The following is a 6,678-nucleotide window of genomic DNA, read 5'->3' as shown; positions in this document are numbered from 1 at the left end:
ATAGGTTGCTGAAAGTTTGCATCGGTTGTCAATGACAATCAATGCAAACTTTTGGAGCTAGGAAATTCCAAGACAAGGTAGGAGCAGCAGTAGCTATCGTACTGGGTCCAGTTGTCTGATCAGGATTTTCCAATACTCGAGAGCATGCAAAAAGTGCAAAATAAATATTGAATATAACCAATTTAAAATTCTGTTGAGGGCTGGTAATCCTAAGCAGCTGGCAATCCTCGAGTCTCTTTGTATAAAACAGGTTGTCCTGAAGTTAAACAATCAAACCACCTCCACCCCTCTTTTTTTGGCATAAGTTTACTCTGGACTCACCTTGTCACTTGTATTATTTCTTTCCACTTGGATGGTAATACCTTTCTCCTGGCATTTTAAAGTGCTTCTTACTGTGACAATGCAGCAGCAGCATCCATCTGCCTATCCCCATTCACGATTCACAACCCAGAGGCCTGGTTCTTCAGGGCAGAGACCATCTTCAGATCCAAGAAAATCTTGTCTTCATCCCGCAAAGCTGGCACCATCCTTGAGGTCCTGCCGGATGACGCTTTCAAGCAAATGGCAGAGTGGCTATCCAAACCACAGACCACTATAATGTACAAGACACTGGAGGCACAACTAAAGTCATCCATCGGCATGTCCCCAGCCCTCAAGAGTTAGGAAATTCCTACACAATGTAGGAGCAGCGATAGGAGACCAGGGGCCATCACACGTATACACACAACTACAGAGGTTGATATCAATTCCCGCCCTAGACGGTCAACCAGGAACATTAGATCTGTTGAGAGAAGTCCTCCTAATGAAGTTGCCTCGCTGAACAAACACTGCAATGCCCATCGCATCCACCATGCCTCTCGAAGAGTTTCTGAGAATGGTGGACGCTGTGCATCTGGCCCAGACATCATTTGAACCCTCTCAACTACCTGTAGCAGCAGCCACACCCAAACCATAGCATCAAAGCAGGACAGGCAAACACAGCAAGCCAGAGGACCTTGATGCTCCCATACACTGCTCCCAAGACTATAGAAGGGAGAACAAACACAAACATATAACCAAAAAGAAGAGCATCCAAAGGGCGAAGTTTCTTACCCTGGAGATTTGGGAGTGAGGCCTGAAAATGCAAGAATGGTTGCCTGCTATCAAGAAACTTACAAGAAGGTCACAGCAGCAGCCCAAACAATTAACTGTCAGCGATGGGCAGGCTGGTTGCCTTGTAAGAGAAAATGAGTCTGCTTTTCGATGTCTTGTCCTCCAGGTACAAACAGAAACACTCAACGAGTTTTTACAATACTGTCAAACACACAATTCCTCATAAAAATGGGTGCGTGTAAGTCGTTCGTGCCAGTCAACCCGCACTAACACCTCAACCCCCCCCATTCTTCAGGTATTCGCTGCCAGCGGTGCCCCATTCAAGATTTATGGAAGCTGAGTAATGAACTTATTATTCAGCAGCAAACCATACACCTGGAAATTCATCATGGAAAACATTACAATCGCACTTCTCAGAGCAGATTTCCTGAAGGTCAACAACATGCTAGTGGACGTACCCAGACACCAGCTGGTTCCAAGAGATGACCCTTTGGCTCCCATCACCCCAATAGCAGCAGCAAGGAACAAGATGGGGCCAGAGATCCGTCAACACCTTCAGGAATTCCCTGAAATATTTCAAGGCACCCTCCAGCACGACCTTACCAGCCCGCAAAGCATAACGTCAAACACCACATCGTCACCGAGGGTCACCCAGTCCATGCACACTTTAGAGGTTTGGTCCCAGACAAACTGGCATATGCCAAACAATTATTTCATGACATGGAACAGGCAGGAATTTGCCAGAAAGCCTCCAGCCTGTGGGCATCCCCCTCCACATGGTACCTAAAGCAGACAGCACATGACAGCCCTGCGGCAACTACAGACAGCTCAATGTCAAGAAGGTATCAGACAGGTAGCCCCTGCCTAACATCGCTGACATAACGAATCAATTAGAAGGAGCCAGAGTATTTACAAAAATGACCTCCTGAAGGGGTACTACCAAGTCCCAGTAGCAAAAGAAGACATAGAATAAACAGCTATCATCACCCCCTTAGAGACGTACACTTTCAACTACAGCTGTTTCAGCCTCTGAAAAGCAGGAGAGACTTTCTAGCGACTCATAGACAAAATCCTAGGAGAATTATCCTGCTGTGTCATCTATGTCAATGACATTCTAATTTTCAGTCCCAGCTACAAACAGCACATCAAGGACGTAAGGCAAGTCCTACAGAAACTATAAGAAAAAGGACTAGTAATCCATGCTTTTGCCAAAAAGGCAGACTGTTGGTCAGAGAGTCAGCAGTGCCACCTTTCTGCAATATCAGAATTCTCCTACGCAATCAGATACCTGAAGGGCTCCTCCAAACAAGTCGCAGACGCCCTTCCCAGAAACACTATCAACACCGTCCAGGTTGGGATATCATAACCCAAGATAGCAGCAGCCTAGAAGGATGACGTGAACCCTCAGCAACTCCAGTGGGAAAATCCTGCCCTCACATGGAGGGATTTCACAACATACAACGAAAACACAACCATTGCCTGCAAAACAAGTACTGGGACACTCTCATCCCTATTTACCATTGGCATTGAGGAAGAAGACTTTCAATCTGGCCCTCGACCTATCACACCCATCAGGCCACTCAACCACCCGTATCGTCAGAACGATACATCTGGCAGGCCGTGAAGATGGACGCCAAGAAATAGGCTAAAGAATATCTTCCCTGCCAAACGTCCAAAGTCACAAGGCAAAGAGAGTCAGGGATATGGGACTTCAGTACAACTGATCATTGCCTAGCCCACATTCATGTTGACATCGTGAGGCCCCTACCACCCTCTGAGGGGTACAGATACCTCTTCACAATCTTTAACCGAAGCACCAGATGGCCAGAGGCAATACCCATCAAGCAGCAGATAGCTGAGTTAGTTGGCAGGGAATACCACAGTACATCACCAGCGACAGGGGGTCTAACTTTACGTCCTTCCTTTGGAACTCCCTTGCCACCAGTCACGGAACAAAAGTAAATTACACAGCAGCCTACAAACCAGAAGCAAGTGGTATGGTTGAGTGGCTCCACCCCTCCCTAAAAGCAGCGCTCAGCACCAAGTGTCAAAATGGAAAATGGAGAAACGAGTTGCTGTGGATTTTACTTCCCCCCGACTCAGCATTCAATGCACTGCCAGCGGACAGTCGTTAACAATTCCAGCAGATGTCTTTCAAGATCCAACATAACCAACGACTCCCTCCGGCGTCTGTATAGTGTTAGAACAAATCATGCCAGCAAAAACAACATACAAACTAGCCAGGAAAGCAAACGTCCCGCAAGAATTGGGCCAGACAACTTTCGCATTCATCAGAATAGACGCTCATTAGTCCCCACTTTCTCCCGCCTACTCTGGCCCTCACTGCATCCTACAACTGAGAGACAAGTGCTACCAGATGCCAGTAGAAGGAAAAACTACCTGGGTCTTGACTGATAGACCGAAACCAGCATACATTCCAGACAAAACTTCATCTCCAAAAGTTGCCTTTTGGGAGGGGGGGGCTACTGTAGGGACCTGATTGGGCCCTCCTGGCATCTGCCTTCCAAAACAATGTCGCCAACTTTCACCAGAAAACACAAACCCATGACGATCGGCCGAAGCTATCTTTTTCATGTATTTTCAGAAGTTATATTATATCATTTCTACGACCAAAACCATTTGTAAATATCAAACCCTTCAAGCTATCAAACCATCTGTAATGAAGAACTTTCCTTATTTTGTACAAAGAATTATTAACTGTTTTCCAGGTGTGAGAAAACACACCTGACTGTAAAATTATGTCACTCTTGCTCTGATGTTAGATACTACTTTTCCATTCGCGGAAGTTTATGTCTCGTCAGTAATTTGTGAAAATAAATCAGTAAGTACCCAGACGCTGCCTCTAACTCGCCTCATCTCCACAATGTATTTGTATATATTTTTTACAGCTTTGGTAATGAGGCCAGGCCTAGAAATGTAAGCAATAAAATTAGATGTCTTCCTCAAATTCCTTATGGTTATATATATATATATACACATATATATATATATATATATATATATATATATATATATATATATATATACATATATATATATATATATATATATATATATATATATATATATATATATATATATATATATAATATATATATATATATGTATATATATATATATAAAATATATTTTAACAGTACGTAAATCATTATATAAATCGGTTATGCAAGGAAAAATGGTTGTATACTTCTTGAATCTAAGTTGTCGATTGTTAAATCGAGTCATTGATCTAATACTTCTTTATTTTTTACTATTTGTAGCTTGCTTGAAAATGCCTTGAAGTAAGGGTGAAAGATCTTGCACTACCTCGTTTCATTTTCGTCGTTATATATATTATTATTATTATTATTATTATTATTATTATTATTATTATTATTCAGAAGATGAACCATATTCATTTGGAACAGCCCACCACAGGGGCCATTGACTTGAAATTCAACCTTCCAAACAAGATGGTGTTCATTCAAAATGTTCACAGAAGGTAATGGGAAATACAGAAAGAAGCCATTAGTAATTAGAAAAGAAAAATAAATTAATAAAAAATAAATAACAACTGAAGTAAAATACAAGGAGAATTTTTTGGGTATATATATACATATATATATTATATATATATATATATATATATATATATATATATATATATATATATATATATATATATATATATATATATATATATATATATATATATGTATGTACATTTTAACAACCTATCAAACTACACCTTGGACGAATTTCCCTGACATATTTATTTGGAGTTAATCTAATCTTATTTAACATCACCCGTAAATATATGATGACCTATACAAATTGATTGTTACATTGTGAGCCTTGTTCTCTATAATGCATCTTTTATCCTTCCCAACTTTATATAATCTTACCTTTGATGTGAATAGTAAGAAGAGAATAGAATATGTAATTTAGGCCAAAGGACAAGCGCTGGGATCTATGAAGTCATTCAGCACTGAAACGGAAATTAACAGCAAGGTTTGAAAGGTTTAACAAGAGGAAAACCTCGCCGATGCACGTGAAACAATTGTTAGAGACTGTGGAAAGGCAAATGGAAGAAAGAGAATATGAACCGAGGTACTGTAAAAGGAATGAAAGCAGTTGCAGCTGGGGGCCGAACGGACACTGCAAAGAACCTTAAGTAATGCTTGCAGTGCATATTATGTACAAGCTCTCCCTAATTTGAGATATTTGCCTCTATATCCCTAAGAGTAAATTTTTAATGCTTCTATATAGTCAAGTGATGGAAATGGCCAGTGAAATATTTGTAAGCTCAATAAGAAAGGTATACAATTTTTTTTCGTCACAATATAAACGTTCAAGTTTGTATGGATATACTGTATATGCATTTCAAGAGCTTAAAACATAGTTCGTCAGGAAAAGTAATTATACCCAAATCAATAAGTTAACTTTATTAAAAGAAGCAACTACAAATCCAATTGAAATTTCCATTAAAATAGTATTAAGAGAATAATTACCATATTTGCACAGATTCCAGTAATGAAAATTGAAGTCGTGGAAAAGAAAAGTTTTCCATTTTATTAGTGACATGTGCGATTTATTTTGAGAACAACGAGACAATTTTTTAAATTCTTTTTTTACTTATAAAGCATTCACTGACAAAATTAAAAAGTTTAGGAATCTGGTCTTGATCAGTGTCCTCCTGAGTTGGTAAGAATGTCTTCTACGACATGCAATTAAAATGTAAGTGATTTAAAGATTAGTTTATATATATATATATATATATATATATATATATATATATATATATATATATATATATATATATATATATATATATATGTGTGTGTGTGTGTGTGTGTGTGTGTTTGTGTTTGTGCGTGCATATGCGTGTGTACGTCTGGACCTCAGAAGAAAATATGTCAACTGATAAATGGAGTCCTGGGTCAATAGAGGGATTGTTTGAAGATATTGTTTGAAGATAAGATGAATGTGGAGGCTAGAAATGAGGCAGAGCTGAGTGATACAAGAGTGGAAGGGGTTAGAAGAGATTTTGGGAAGTTTGTGGAATTGACAGTTGAAGGCATAAGCGGGTAAATAATACATTTCAATGGTGAAGAGACATCAGGAACTGACACGTGTTTAAGTGCCTGCTAACATATGTGAATAGGTGGTGAACCAAGGGACGTATTAGCTATGTCTAAAAGGGGGACAGGTGCGATATATTTAGAGGCATTTTTCTTCTTGTATGAGGAATACGGTGATAGAAGAGATTGTACAAATTATTGGAGCAAGCGCTTTGTAGTACAACAGGAAAGTTATTTGGTAGGTTTTGACTGAGAGAGTAAGTTCATGACAGGAGGCTGGACAGGGGAAGAACAGTGTAGGTTTAGAAAAATTTGGAAGAGGGTGTGTGGATCAACTGTTTGTTGTACAAAATTTGAATGTAAAGTGAAAAAGTTGTATGTGTCATACCTGGACCAAGAGAAATCTGTAAGAATTGTACCTCGCTTCTTGCCCTGTTAATATATATATACTCCAATGGTGCTTGTCCCCTTTGGTCCTTTGGGAGCAGCGCTGTTCTTCATTACA

The 6,678-nt window shown here is 39.7% G+C and overlaps 1 protein-coding gene across 1 annotated transcript in view; it reads right to left on the bottom strand.

Moving 5' to 3' along the window:
- Positions 1-5,961: 5,961 nt before the first annotated feature.
- LOC136854772 (uncharacterized) overlaps positions 5,962-6,678 on the bottom strand; it is a 5,200-nt gene continuing 4,483 nt past the window's right edge. The window contains exon 3 of the mRNA XM_067131349.1: positions 5,962-6,678. This exon is cut by the window's right edge and continues 357 nt beyond it. The gene's annotated coding sequence lies outside the window, so the exon portion shown is untranslated.

The sequence above is a fragment of the Macrobrachium rosenbergii genome, chromosome 30, assembly GCF_040412425.1.
Source record: "Macrobrachium rosenbergii isolate ZJJX-2024 chromosome 30, ASM4041242v1, whole genome shotgun sequence".
NCBI lineage: Eukaryota > Metazoa > Arthropoda > Malacostraca > Decapoda > Palaemonidae > Macrobrachium > Macrobrachium rosenbergii.
This window is presented reverse-complemented; position numbering and strand designations above follow the sequence as displayed.